This window comes from Xenopus laevis, chromosome 2S (assembly GCF_017654675.1).
Source record: "Xenopus laevis strain J_2021 chromosome 2S, Xenopus_laevis_v10.1, whole genome shotgun sequence".
Taxonomy (NCBI): domain Eukaryota; kingdom Metazoa; phylum Chordata; class Amphibia; order Anura; family Pipidae; genus Xenopus; species Xenopus laevis.
Window position 1 is genome coordinate 50,320,759 of NC_054374.1, and position 16,173 is coordinate 50,336,931.

The window sequence follows — 16,173 nt, forward strand, 5'->3', positions numbered from 1 at the left end:
TTACCTACAGAGCCAACATAAATGCAATTTTTATTCAGAATTATCCAGTAGTTAATTAGAGCTGTTAACAGTTAACTTCAATAGTTCAAAAACTAAAAAGGTTTCCATGGCAGTAGATTGTTAATAAGTGATAATTAGTCACTGAAGAGCATCGTTTCAATGGAAGAGCAAGAGTAAACAAGATTTATATTCCAAGTTATGGGATTTACCCAGGCAAGTCATGTTGGAGTCTGACTTACAGCTGTGAAGTCCTTGCTCAATGACAAATGATATCACCAGGGATACTATTCTTTCTTGGGGCATGAAGGGACATGTTAATTGCCTATAGGCATTTGACCCCTGAGAGGTATCAGCCAAACCCATAATATCAATGAGTGATTTGCATACACAAGTACTGAGTTTGAACGAAGAGAAAATTCATAAACTATTAAGTTACATTATGATTTATGTATATCTGTATCTCCAGAGTGATGTGTGACATTTTATTAGATACACAGTCCCAGCTAGGTTTCAGGGAAGGAGTGCAATTCTATTAACAGCCACATGTTTTTGTTGACAGCGTTATGGTGATTGCCAACTCTTTGCATTCTTTTATTCCCACTGCTATAGCTCGTGACATCTCACTGAAGGTTATAGTAGATGTAAATTCACTGCAGAAACAGGAATTTTACGGATTGGAGTAACACTGTATGTGCATTAAAGTCTGAAGCACCAAATAATCCTTTAGCATTCTGAAATAATGAGGCCTTTTAATTATACATGATTCCTGTCAAAAAGCTTCATTATGTGCTGTAACACCTCAGCCATCACCAACAGTTGCAATATTAATATGCTTACTGCGTGCATCACTTTAAGACAGTATTAAAGACAGAACATTAAAGGTTAGAGAGTTGCCTACTTCTAAGGCTTACAGTGATTGTTTTTGTTGCCTCTATGTTGGAGACATAGAGGCAAAAAGAGAATTGTCCATGGACAAAACACAGGAATAACCACCCTAAAAACTAATTTTCTCCACCTGACAGTTCTTCATAATTTATATGTGACTAGCCTGTCTGACCGACAGAAATTGGACAAATCTATGTGGCAGATGTGAAAATTCAGTTTGGCGAGGACCAAATTGTTTTTGACAAACAAGTGGATCCATGTGTTTATATTCAACTTAGATATTATGGTGTATGTGTGTTTTGGGGGGGGGGTGGAGGGGTGGAAATCCAGGGTAAGGTTTAGTAGTTAAGTTAGGATAAGGGATGGAGGAGTGATTTAGTAGTTACTTGAAAAGGGCAAAATATATTGATATTATGAAGGATATCTAGATATCAATTATATAAATTTTCGGATTCAGACTTTTTCTATCCTCGGGGTATAATAAATCTAGAGAAATTTGAGGGTTTTTTTCCCACTAAAAATTCAGATTTTATAGTTACAAAAAACTTGAAGGGGCAGATTTATTAAGGGCAAAGAGAAAATTAGAATTCAAATTTACAAATTAATTTTTTTGGTCAAAACTCTCGAATTCAAATTGTGAATTAGATTCCAGTTTTAATTTGAATTTTGAGATTTATCATACTCTGGGCCTTTAAAAACTCAGATTTGACTATTCCTCACCTTAAACTTGCCGAATTGCTGTATAAGTCAATGGCAGAGGACCAGGGATCAATTTAGTGATGTTTGCAGCCTTTCTAGCATTTCAGTTTTTTTCGGAGGAAAAACGTTTTTTTTTAAATTCGATTCGAGTTTTTCTAATTTTAACCAAATTCGATTTGAGTTTTTCTAATTCGAATCAAATTCGATTTGAGTTTTTGGGTCGATTCAATTAGTCCAAGCTGAGAATATTTGATTTTATTGATAAATTTTGTTTGTTCGAATTTATGGGAGTTTTACATTAGTTTTTATATGATGTGAATAATATAACACAACTCACATCACTATAACTAAAACATCACTAAGTAACTTTTATAAGAATATATTTTGCATATTCTTGGCTTATGTATAATACATACATGTATGCACACATACATGTATAAACACAATGTAAACAGTGATAACAGTAAGTTTTATGTAGTAGTGTTCAGTGGCGTAACAAAGAACATGCGGAGGGGGTAATAGGGGATCCTGGACGCAGGGTCTCCTTACTCTATAGTTCAAATAAATCTCCCCAGCTCCTCTCTTACCTACTCCAACGTGAGTGGCCGGAAGCAGCAGTCACTAGCAGGAGGTCAGAATGGGTAGGGACTGCTGAGCGCATGGGCCCCTCCAAAGCTTGATTAAAGTACCAAAATAAGCCAATTTACTATATTTTAGGACTTTTATGAGGCCTAAATCCAGATAAATAAAATGTGTATAATGTGCATAAAAAGATCAGAACTGTCTTTCCAAGACAAAGGTAGATGAAGTCACGTCCTCAGTTACATTTTACAATCACAAATATGTATCTGTCACTCTTAGATAAGATTTCACATCACCTGCTATTTTATCTACCAATAGCAAAAGAAGTGATTGATGCATATTTCCTCATTCCACTTGGATCATTCTGACCCCCTTTTTTTTTTCTTACGAGTCCAGAGCATTTTATCAGGATTTTTATATCACAGAAAGGTGAAAAAAATTGTATTTTTAATTTCATACAAACCCTATTGCAAATGCTTCTATATAAAAGAATGTGTTGCATTTAGTTGTAAATTATCTATCTATCTATCTATCTATCTATCTATGATATAACCCTAAACATACCAATAACAGACAATGATTACTGCAATGATTCAAACACCTTGGATACCTAGGCTTTTGTATTCATATTGATGCAAAAGATTTACGGTATATGATGCGTTCAAGAATACATTCAGGAGAACCTATATTTTCCAGTCTTTTGAATGTAATATTCATTGTGCAGCCTCTACAAAAGATTTTATACTGCCATTGAAATGAAAACTAATGGGCCAAAAAGTGGGTCCTCCTGGTTCTAGAGGGGCAGAGTAATCAGCTTTTATCAGCCAATGTATGGTCACCTTTACTACTAAATTATTATATTTTTAATTGCACTGTTATAACTGATGCAAAAACAAAAAGGCATTCAATAATTGATAGAGTAGCATTAAATATTGAAATATTGATACTGTTAATGCTGCTTTGTAATGAATCACGTGTTGTTTCAGGGAACCATCTTATTACCTCTGGGGACAGTTGCAAACTTCTTGATAATGTGCTAAAATTAATTTATGAATAAATGAGAACAATCTGTGTGTATGTTAACTTAAAAAAAGGACAATTGCTTCAAAATAGGCCTTTATTCATTAGAACACTTGCTGGTCCATTATATTCTACCTTATAACATTCTATTTTGCTAATTCTAGAATTTTGTATTTAGAAAAACAAGGACGGCATATCTAAATAGCTGAATGAATGTTGTGTAGTGCCTCAATAAGGTATGCAGGTATGCAGGTATGTAGTTAGTAAATAGATAGGCTCATCCATTTCACTTTCTTTCAACATTTTTCAAAATCTTATTTTATTTTTTTTCTCCTGAAAAATTGTTGATACGTATGTGCTATCATACAAATAAATATCATAGCATAATACAAAATTTGTAATTCTAAACAACTTTTGAAAGTAAATTAAACATTTTCTGTAGTTTGAGGGTTAAACTTTAAAAATATTTCAATATGTAAGAAAAAGTTGGTTAGAATAACATCTTTTTTTATTATGCAAAAAATAAAATTAGGTGGAAAGCCCCTTTAATATTCCACTCAATTCAATGGATTAAAGGTCAAGAAACGTTATAAAACCGTATATATTTTAGAAAGAATCCCCCAAAAACCAATATAGTCTTATGAAAAAGTTTGGGAATCCCACTTAATTCTTTGGAGTTTTGTTTATCATTGTCTTATCTTTTAAAGTAGCAACCTTCTTTTAACATATAACTTTCCTTATGGAAACAGTATTATTTCTGCAGTGACAAAGTTTATTGAATTAACAGAAAATCTGCAATATGCATTTTAACAAAAGTAGACAGTTGCATAAATTTGGGCACCCCAACATAGATATTACATCAATACTTATTTGAGCCTCCTTTTGCAAATGGAACAGCCTCTAGACGCCTCCTATAGCCTTTGATGAGTGTCTGGATTCTGAATGGCGGTATTTTTGACCATTCGTCCATACAAAATCTCTCCAGTTCAGTTAAATTTGATGGCTGGCGAACATGGACAGCCTGCTTCATATCACCCCATAGATTTTGGATGTATTCTAGTAGGGGAACTGTGACGGCCATTCAAGAATATTGTATTTCTCCCTCTGCATAAATGCCTTTGTAGATTCCAAGTGTGTTTAGGGTCATTGTCTTGTTGGAATATCCAACCCCTGCGTAACTTCAACTTTGTGACTGATACTTGAACATTATCCTGAAGAATTTGTTGATATTGGGTTGAATTCATCAGACCCTTGACTTTAACAAGGGCCCCAGTTCCTAAACTAGCCACACAGCCCCACAGCATGATAGAACCTCCACCAAATTTGACAGTAGGTAGCAGGTGTTTCTCTTGGAATACGGTGTTCTTCTTCCGCTATGCAAATCGCTTTTTGTTATGACCAAATAAGTCGATTTTTGTCTCATCAGTAGAAAGCACTTTTGTCCAAAATGACTGTGGCTTGTCTAAATGAGCTTTTGCATACAAGCGACTCTGTTTGTGGCATGAGCAGGAAGGGCTTCTTTCTCATCACCCTGCCATACAGATGTTCTTTGAGCAAATTGTGCTGAATTGTAGAATGATGTACAGATCTTTGGGTGTCTGTAACATTCTAATATTCCGATAAGTGTGAGTTCCTCCAAAAATAATAATGAACCAATGAATTAAAAAAATACAAAATGCTTATTAGGACATATTGGACAGAGACCTAACACGTTTCGTGCCTGTTGGGGCACGTACTCATAGGCTTAAAAGGCACACCCCTGTACACAGAATATAGAGGGTCTGTGACCAATCACAAGAGACAACACATGTTACTAGGGATGCACCGAATCCACTATTTTGGATTCGGCCGAACCCCCAAATCCTTTGCGAAAAATTTGGGCAAATACCGAATCCAAATCCTAATTTGCATATGCAAATTAGAGGTTGGAAGGGGAAAACATTTTTTACTTCCTTGTTTTGTGACAAAAAGTCACGCAATTTCCCTCCCTGCCCCTAATTTGCATATGTAAATTTGGATTCGGTTCCATCGGGCAGAAGGATTCGGCTGAATCCAAATCCTGCTGAAAAATGGCGAATCCTGGCCGAATCCCGAACCAAATCCTGGATTTGGTGCATCCCTACATGTTACCACTTAAAACAATCAGTAAAAACACCTAGTGGTCAAAATGCTTATTGATACATACAAATGCTGTGGATTACAATATATTGTTGCAAAGGTTACATAGGGGGAAATTTAATAAAGGTCGAAGTGGCTAACGCTGGCGAAAACTCGCCAGCGTGACGTCATTTTGGCACTTCGGCGTAATTTTGCCAAGGAGACTGGCACAACTTCGCACTCTGCCAGGCGAATTTTCGGTCTGGCAAAAGAGCGTTACTACACAAATTCACTAAGGTTTTGATTTTACTGACCGTTACCTCTATCACCAGACTTGCCTTCGCCACCTCAGACCAGGCGAAGTGCAATAGAGTAGATAGGAGTTCCTCAAAAAAAGTTGAACATTTTTCAACGTCCCAAAAAACGCTGGCGTTTTTTCCAATTTAAAGGGTGATAGACTGAAAAAGGTTGTGAATTTTTTTTAATGCTAATTAGCCAACGCTTCCTTAACTTCGAACCGTTGAGCGTAATTTCGCCAGCATCCGGTACCCTGTGCGCAACTTCGGAGCTTCCTGAATTAGCGTTGTCCAGGCGAATTTGCGCCTGGCGAAGTGTTGTGATGTTCGCAAATCCAGCGCTGGCGAATTTTCGCTGGTTAGTGAATTTGCCCCATAGTGAGGGCTAATTTAGCCCATACTGTATATCTACAATGTTAGATTAGCAAAAGAATTTAGAAAAAAATGTATAAAGAAATATTAATTAAAGAAAAAAGTCAAAAAGAAAAAATCTTGTCAGAGAATTAAGAAAGCAAAACAATGAAAGAAAATAATTACAAAAAAACAAATGGTTTAACACAACAGTGAGAAAATACTAATGTAATATATGTAAAAGTTTATAAAAATTGATAGCACAGATACTTATAAAAAGTTTTCTCCAACTGTATACTTAAAGGAAAGTCGGGGAACATAGTATATATGCATTTAGATGTAGGTTTTGATGTAATACGTTGAACCCATATACTGTATTATGTCAAATACGAATTTATATGCCAGTAGAAATGAAATATAGGTCTGTAACCATTCTCACATTCCTCCGCATATGCCCCTCCCGTGTTTTCCTTGGTCTGCCAGACTTGGGTTTTACAGCAAGTGTGCCTGTGGGCTTCCATTTCCTGATTAAATTCCTTATAGTTGAAACAGACAGTTTAAACCTCTGAGATAGCTTTTTGTAGCCTTGCCCTAAACCATGGTACTGAACAATCTTTTTGAGATCTTTCGAGAGTTGCTTTAAGGATCCCATGCTGTCACTCATCAGAGAAGAGTCAAACAGAGGCACAACTTGCAATTGGCCACCTTAACTACCGTTTCTCATGATTGGACACACTTGCCAAGTTTAAGGCTCAACAAACTAATCCAACCAATTTGGTGTCGCAAGTAATCAGTATTGAGCAGTTACATGCATTCAAATTAGCAAAAATACAAGGGTAACCTAATTTTTGCACAGACAAATTTGATTTAATTTCATACAACTGAACATTGCTTCACTAAAAATCTTTGTTCAGATAGACATACCACTGTTATCTTTTTTGTTGAAAGTGAAGTAAATTATTATGCAGGCTGAGAGGGGTTCCCAAATTTTTCATATGACTGTATAATCTACTTTTTTCACTGAAAGAAATGTATTAAACCTAATGAGTGCAATTTGTTTAGATCATAGATTTTAAGTGCTTATGGCCTCATAACATTTATGCAATTATTTCCCTGTTTAACTTATATTTATTGTATCCCTGTTTGTACTGACACTTTTTTGAAGCAGTGTATACACCTTGTGGTTCTATAAAGAAACAAATACAATACCATACAAAATGCTTAAAAAATACTTAACCAGAATGATTGTATGCGGGTAATAGGCCGGCCATGCAAGGGGTAAGGAACACTTATCCAAGGGAGATTTTTTTAGTGCTGCCATAAATAGAGTTATGTGAAATAAAATGTCCAAACTCAACATCAAAATGGGAAAAATGTCAGCAAGGAACGAACTGCTGGCTAGAATTAAATATAATACATGCATCTCTATTCAGTAACTTGCTGGTCTGAGACCTTTTAAAGCGTATCTTCCTTTGCAATATCATGCTTCATTGAAATTTAAACAACTTAAACACGGCGGGTTTAATTAGTCTACAACCTGAAAAATAGCATCTCTACTATCAATAAATGAGCTCTTCTTGGCATAATATCAGCTCATAATGGTTAGATCATTTAGTTTTAAGTACAAGTAAATTGACTATAAGAGTCTACAGCTCTGTGTATAGCAGTGGAGGTATTTACATTTAAAACACACGGATGAAATACATTGCATTAGGTCTGTGCTACTAATTTCAGTTCTCACAGTCATATTCATTTTAAAGCAAAAGGAAAGTAAATTTGGCAGCTCCAGTGATCCTAGGTGCTTATCTGTTAGCTTGGGTGACTCTTACCAGTCCAGGCAGGCTACTGTACAGAAAACAGTCAATAAGTTTTTTTCTGCTCTGGGGCAGCAGAGGGGTTTTCTGGGAGATGGAACAAGATACAACTGGCAGCACGGTTCTCCTCAAACAGTACTGCCAGCTAAAGATTTTTATGAAGAAAATACATGAAAGCCCAGGTTAGGAGATAAGATACTAGAATCAATGTGTTGGGGGCACCCAACAACTTTGCACACACCGTGATTTTACAGTGCCTTCTCCTTTACCTTTAAAAGAAAATACATACATTGTGCATTAAGTGAAGTACATCACAGAGCTCTTACAGATGATAATAACAAAGGGTTATTATAACATTTCAAATATGATTTTGATTTTAAAAAGCCCATACTGCCCTTGCATAACTCTTTTAGTGCAAGAACAATATATGTTTTCATTTGACTCCGATTTACTCTGAGCCACTGCTTCAATGGAAACGTGGAGTAGCAGATCATAGAGATGACAAACATGAGACGGTATCAAGATTCTTTCTAAATGAAATACAAAGAACCACTAATCACTTTTATAGCAATATAAAGTATTGTAATAATAATGAATCCTAGAAAAAAAAACTATGCTTCACAACAGGCATAAATACCAAATATGGGTAGGTAAAGAGACTGTATATTCACTGTTTTATTGAAGTGTTATTTAGGATTTTTATTCATTATTGCTCACATGCCATTATGTGGAGGTACAATTTATCCACTGTAGAGGACACCAGGGTTGGATCCTTGACGGGAGGTATATTTCCCCATTATTTGGGCTATGGTCCCTTTAAGCAGCATGTATTCCACCCAGGTACACACCTGATTTTGACTCTGCATAAAGAGGAGTCACAGGTGCAATTGAGGGTGGAGAGAATGGTGCCTGGAGCCTGTGAGCTGCAAGTCTTTGTACAGGCTAAGGGAAAGGACTGAACCATAAATCCTTGTGTGCAAAGGACTAAAGTCTGCTAATATTGGACATTTGCTGGGTTTGTTGTTTGGCCTCAAGTGGACTGACCAGGCCTGCTTTGGACATTGTAAACCCAAAGGACTTTCACAAGCTGAAGTAAGCTGTTTATTATATGTTAATTTTACTTTCTGCTGAGGAAAAGCTACTTTGAGTTTAAGTTTCAAAATAAATTGACTTTCTCTAAGAAACTGTGTACTGCGTGCTGGCTGCGATTCCCCCTCAATATTACACCACATATTCCATTATACATGGTGAAATTATGCAAGTAGGTCAAAACTGATACAATATTATTTGAGTGTTGGTTCTTCTACATTAGTTAAAGGAGACAAATAGAATAAACGAAAAAAAAACTAATTTTGTAGGCAATTATAAGTAATATATGGTGTTGCTTTTACATGGTGCTAAAAATTAATATTATCTTAAAAAATTACCCCTTTATTGGAGCTCCCTATAGATGTTCACTGGTCCCTGTCTGCGTTTCAAATGAGGGGTGGGTGTGTCCTAACGGTCCCTGCCAGAAGCACAGTAGGAGGGGGACAGCCAATCACAGCCCTGCAGTCACACAAGCACAGACAGGCTTCAGTTCCCTATCAGGTCCTGCTAGCTGTTAATTGGTTCCTGTCCTACAGTGCAGTGAGCTGAGAGCCACAGGCTCCCCTACACAGCCTGAGAATTCAGGGAGCAGGGAAGGGAGGGATCATTAGGGTTTTTACAGAAATATTCAATAAATCAGCCTGACACTACTTTCAAAGCACAATTCTTATATGTCTAAATGAGTATAATGCACTGGTACATTCTTATTTTTTACACAAAATGTCTCCTTTAAAATGTTTCTAATATCAAAATGAATGGATTTCGTTGGCTTAAAATACCAGCACATACTGTTATTTCAATGCCATAAAATTAATAGCCTTGGAAAATCTACAGTTTACACTAGCTCTTGGTGATGCCAAGGCAAATGTTTTATTAAGAAAATTAGAAAACGGGCAGATTGTTTAAATATTTGAAATGGGATAAAGCATTCCAGCAAATTCACCTGTCAGCAAAATCTTTAATGCAAATCACCGCTGAGGAAACATACATGCAATTGCTCAAAGTTTGTTTGCAAGGAATCTTTTGGCTACGTTGGAAAGTGGTCGTGTTACATATGTTAAATATGTTAGTAGGGTTGCTTGCCCAGTTTTGACCCAGGCAGCCAGGTTTTTGGAAAGGCTGTTGCGGTCAAAACTGATTGCCCAGTTTTCCAAATGAGGAAACCCGGTTAGGATTCCCTGCGATTGGTGCAGAGATCAGCCAATCTCTCAGTCATAACTTCACGCATGATACCACCTCCCCGCCCGTTGATGTTACTGCCCTGCCCCCGACCCAGAGTTTAGCTCTGCAACCCTATGGGGCAGATTAATCAAAGGTCAAATTTCAAAGTTATGTGAATTCTTTTTAACTCTAATAAATTTGAATGTACTCATAACTGGAATGGGAGGTGATTTATGAAAAAACTAGAACGTCTAATATTCGATCGAATATTAACGGCAGTGCCGGACTGGGAGTTAAAAGCAGTCCTGGCAAAAACAGCAAAGCAGCCCACATGCGTACATCTGCATGGCAATAAACCCTATATAATGACTTTGCCTTGGAACAGGTATGGTGCCCAGTAAAGTACTCGTAATCTGATGTTACACACTTGCTCACTTAAGCATATGGTTTTTCACTGGTAAGTGTTTTCAAGCAAATTTTACTGCAGGTCTTCTTGACAGCACTCAGGATTAAAATGCTACTTGTGTCCTTAGCCACTTACAATAAAACTCAGCTTGCATTTAACAAATGTATTACAAGGAAATTAGCTTATTCATCAGAACAAAGATTGTATTTCTATTTGTGCTATTTCTCACAATGGCTGACAAAGTTCACCATAAAGTAAAGGGGCACAATGCAAAGTTCACCAAATGATCTGAAATAGGAATGGGGACTGCCTGCTGATTTTTTTTAAACCATAATGCCTTTACCACATCCCTTCATATGGTGTCACATAGGCAGTAGACAACATTGTTAAATATCATTCAAAAACGTACAAAAGTGGCATATTAAGTGTAATAGAATCACTATATAGCTCCACTCTTTGAATTAGGACTATGGCCCAACAGGCCCTAAAATGTTGCTGACATGTTATAGTTCAACACTATGAAAATTTGCACTAGAAGCAGTTTCATAGTCTAAGCAAGATACTAGCTTTTAAAAACTCTTAAAAAAACACCGCAATTGATGTAGAAATAATCACCAGTACCATAAAAATGTAAAGCATTTTGCCAAAGAATAACCCTTTTGCTAAGAGAAAATGCAGGAGGTTTTTTGTTTTTTTACCTTGCTATGCTGTAGTGCTTTCTCTGTGCTGGCCTCGCCCCCTCCTTGGCAGGCTCAGCCAGGGAAACTCTGTTACATTGTTGCAACTAGAGCTACACAGGAAGCAGATGGGCTGAAAACTGCTACATAACAGCTAAGATTCCAGACTTCACCTGTCTGACCCAGCCTGAAAAAAACCTCTGCTTTCATGGTATGTGCAGCCAGCTTTCCACTGCTTCCCTCTCTGCCACATGCCCATGCGCCTTCAGTCTGCCTTAGTTCTTTCCAATTGGTTATTGAGTCTAAGGTTGGGAGGGCCATACTCGATATGGGGTTGGGCCAGGAAAGATAATCTGTCCACCTGCAGCAGCCCGTTTAAAGAACAGAGGACCCGTGCAGCCCATTTATATTATAAGCAGAGAGACCCTTCGGGCAAATGCCCGAACTCACAGATGGCCAGTCCGGGCCTAATGAACAGTCTGAAAATTTGAATCGAACTCGAATAGAGTTTTCCGCTGAAAAAAAACTTGTCAGGAAATGTCAGGAAGGCAAATTAACATCTTCAAAGCTGGTGGTTTAAAATTCAAATTTGGGAGTTTTGACCAAAACCAATTTTGAAAATTCACAGTTACCATTTGAACCTTAAAGAATCTGCCCCTATATGATAGCCATTGGGAAAGCATTTGAGGAGATTAGTTGCCCACTAGAGAAGATTAATCTCCAGGTGGCTACTCGTTTCATTGCCACCTAGTGGCAGATATTTGAAACTCACACAATAGTAACATAGTGAGTTAAGGTGGCCATAGACGCACAGATACTATCGTATGAAAAAATTTTCGTACAATATTCGGTGCGTGTATGGTGGGAAAAGATCCGACCGATATCGGCAAAAGACTTGAATAACGGTCGGCTTGTCGATCGGGCTGGACGGAAATGAAAAATTTTGATGAGGTGCCTTTGAAGGCACCCAAACATCGGCCTTTGTTAGTGCTAAATCGTCAGATAAAGGTAGAATTCTATTTAGCTTCCCTTTAAACTGTGGACAAGTCCTACAGCTCTCTTCATGCACCCCAAATTATAGCAATTAAAGGAAATCAAGAGAAAGAATAAACACTCAAACATCGACTAAAACATTATCTTTATCTTATAAGTATGTGGTTACTTTATCCTAGTTTAAAGGAACAGTAACACCAAAAATGAAAATGTTTTAAAGTAATGAAAATATCATGTACTGTTGTCCTGTACTGGTAAAACTGATCCGTTTATCCACTATGTAACCTGTGCCATATAGCCTTTTTTCAATTTTCGTCATTGCTACACAGCAGCTTATTTATATAAACAATAGTAGTGTTTCTGAAGCAAACACAGCAGTTTTACCAGTACAGGGCAAAACTGCATTATATTTTTATTACTTCAAAACACTTTAATTTTTGATGTTACTGTTCCTTTGATGCTTCAGGATACTAGTGTGCTATTAAAGTACCAGATGACTATCTAACATATTATAAGACATTTTCTATTATACATATTATAAGACATTTCTAAGACATTTTCTAATATACATTTGTATGAACATAACAAAAGTGTGAAAAAAATTAGTCAATTAGTCATTTTAAAAGTCATGCAATTAGTGTCTCATTCGTGCAATAGATGTCCCCTGCTGCTCTTATTCTGGGAAGGCTGAAAATTAGATATCTTACAGGCACCCACCTGCTATCAGCAACCTTTAAATTGCAAAACTGACTGTTCCTAAATTCCTATACATGCTAAATTATAATTCACTTTGGATGGCCAACTTGGGCCACGGTTACTTACAAGCACGTAACTATAGAGGAAGCAGCTGAATGCTAGAAAGGAGGTATACTACCCTTGTCAACTTGCCTACCAGGTGGCCAGAGGTTTAGTGAAAAGAGCAGTTGATAACAGACAGACTTTAAAAATTAATCAATTCATTGATTTAAAAATGGCCAGGTTTCCCAGTGTGTATATGCACCTTTCTTTGCTTGTGATGCAAATGTGATATTCTTTTCAATATTTTATGGCAACTGGTGATTTTAGTACATATTCTGTTTTTTTTTTTACCATTTTATTGTATTCAGAAATGCACCCAAAGCTATTTGTGTATAATTACACAAATAGGTGTAAGTGGATTTCTGAATGCTAATGCCTTATACCCCTGGCTCGTAGAAAAAAAAAAAGATTATTGTTCAAGGTACTATATCTTCATCTCAGCTATATGAGCAGTGTTAGAGTGACTGTTTTAATAATGATAGCACACCAAAAAACCAAATGGTTGGTGCACATCCCTCATATGTGAAAAAAAGTTTGTCATGTTAAGACTTACCCTTAAATTCATATCTCTCCTCCACCCCTGTGGATAGCACAGCAAACCTCTGCACATGGCACCTTGTGAACGCCCTGACAAGTATTTCCAAATGCTAATAACCCTCAACCAGGTTCACCTCCCACAGGCAGAGTATGGCACACACATGCAGAGTATGGCACACACAGGCAGAGTATGGCACACACAAGTTGGGTACAGCAGTTACAGGCAGTGTCTGACTGGGGTGCCTGGGGCCCACCAAGAAACCTCATCTTGAGGCTCCCCCCCCCTCCGGTACAAAATACATAGTACCATTCAACACCATTGTACTTGTGATATCACCCCCCCTCCCCAGCAGCGCTTCAGCAGAAAAATGATAGATATGGGAATAGCACTCAATAGTAAAAATCCCATTCCGAATCCTTCAGTTACATTGAGTTGGAAAAACAATAGTTTATCTGAAATCAGTTCCATCATGAAGTGCTGCCTCTTCTGAAAATACATCGCCAGGCAAAATGACCTGAGATGCACCTACACACCAATATTACAGTTACCAAAAATAGAATTCAGGAATTACATTTTACATGGTAGAGTAAATTATTTGCAGTATAAATAATTTAATTAAAACTACACCATAATAATCATGACAGAATCCCATTAAAATTAACCTTGAGTATGACTCAGAGAGTGATATTGTAAGACAATTAGACAATCAGTGATCTCGTTGGATATAAGATAAAGCAGGGCTTGCTCATCAAACCTCCACAGTTTTGTTACCTCTGCAACAACTAGCAGAAACCCGAATACAGCAGCCCTCGATATACAGTCATAATTTTGGCTTTTAAAGTCATCCCTATACCTATGAGCCAGAGAATGTAACAACATATTTCACTTTAACAACAAATGTGTTAGCGCTAGGGTAGGCACATTTAGAGCGGTTAGAATTATCCCAGATCCATGCAAAACTACAACTTCTTTCTTTACGTTGGCTGCTTCCTGCCTGCCTCACTGCCTGTAACGTAGAATCTTTCATGCAAGCGCAGTGCAGGCAATCGCCAGGAGGAATGGATAGCAGGGTCACGTGATAACAGAATCCTCAGCAGCAGCCTCGGCTCCAACCAGAGGTACTGGCAGCAGCAAATTGAAAGCAAATTGACTGACACAGTCAGCGGGAGGAGGTGGGCCCAATGCCAATCATTTACAGATGCAATTCCGCAAGTCACAAATTAACTAAAGCAAGGGCCTAAGGGCACTGACAGTCTGAGGTGTGATCAATGCAGGGTCTTTTATATATGAACAATGGAGGCCCTTACAAGTGTGAAAAATACATAGTTTTACTAGTTTGAACAACATACCTCCCAACATGTGAAAAATTTAAAGAGGGACAAAAACATGAGATGTGCTATGCGCACCCACTAATTACCATGTCCATTTAACAAAATTTGGCAGGTTATGAAAAGCTGAACACATTTCTAAAAGTCATTTCTGAGGGCCATGATGTGTTGTAACAGTTTTACTAAAGAAGCAGAAATCGCCCTTTTAGCTGTGATTCTCAGTTTCCCCAAGAGACCTGCTTATCTTAAATAGTTACAATTGTATATTTGCTTAACTTAAATAGTTACAAGTGTATCAAAGTGCAGCTTCTCAGTGTTCTGGGCTCTATGCCAAAAAAGCCTCTTTCAGAAACGGTATCTTTTTCTGGCATCCATGCAGGAGATCAAAGAGAAACTAAAGGTGGCCATACACTGAGAGATCCGCTCGTTTGGCGATGTCGCCAAACGAGCGGATCTCTCCCAGATATGCCCACCTTGAGGTGGGCAGTATCGGGCTGATCCGATCGTGGGCCCTAGGGCCCAGCGATCCAATCCTAACGCATGGGAAACGGGGGTCGGATCGCGGGACCGCATCAACGAACAGATGCGGCCGCGATCCGACGGGATGTATCGTCCCATCCGATCGAGATCTGGCCGACTTTCGGCCAGATCTCGATCGGTGAAGCCTGTCGGGGGGCCCCATACACGGGCCAATAAGCTGCCGACACAGTCTGTCGGCATCTGTCGGCCACCTTAAGGAAATTTCAATAACAAACCTGGGACTGCAAGCTGAGCTATCATAATCAGTTGGGAGGTCTGAAACAATGCTGGGCTTTTATAGACTGAACATGAGGTGTAAACAATGCATGGAACAGTCGATACCTTTTGAAGCTTGCACAAACATAAGGAAACCATTTTTTGGTCTGGCAAAGCAGCTAGACTTTAATAAAGAGCCACATCGGGGAGTGGGGAAGGGTTGGGGCGGTGTCATGGGCCACCAGTTGGACAGCACTGTGCTAGACCATTTTGAGCCACAACCGGCACTGTCATAGGGTTCCCAAGAATGGAAGCAGCAGTAGCCATGAGCGGCAATGATGTCAAATCCCCCACCCAAACAGTGTCCAAGTAATGCTTATAGCACAGTTCCTTGGATAAAAGGCCTATCATGTTGGAATAAAGCCAAATCTCAAAATTCAGGTAAACCCCAATAAGTCCAATGCACTTATTAGACATGGGAGTAATAATGAATGAAATGGTTCTATAGGACAGCAGTGTTGCACTTTGCATTTAAACTTTATTATGTTATAAATATCCTATGCTTAAATTTGCACTTTGTCTTGTTTTTCATTGGGATACAATGGATCAAATAGAGTTCCTTGCAGAGCTGAATCCTAATTATCACAAGAAGTTATCTGAATTCTTTTTGTTTGTGATTTTAATTTGCATATGCAAATTCGTGT

At 37.9% G+C, this 16,173-nt stretch overlaps 1 protein-coding gene across 3 annotated transcripts in view; it reads right to left on the reverse strand.

Moving 5' to 3' along the window:
• Positions 1 to 16,173, reverse strand: part of LOC108709423 (cyclic AMP receptor-like protein A) — a 256,285-nt gene that overhangs the window by 239,325 nt on the left and 787 nt on the right. The gene's annotated exons all lie outside the window — the stretch shown is intronic.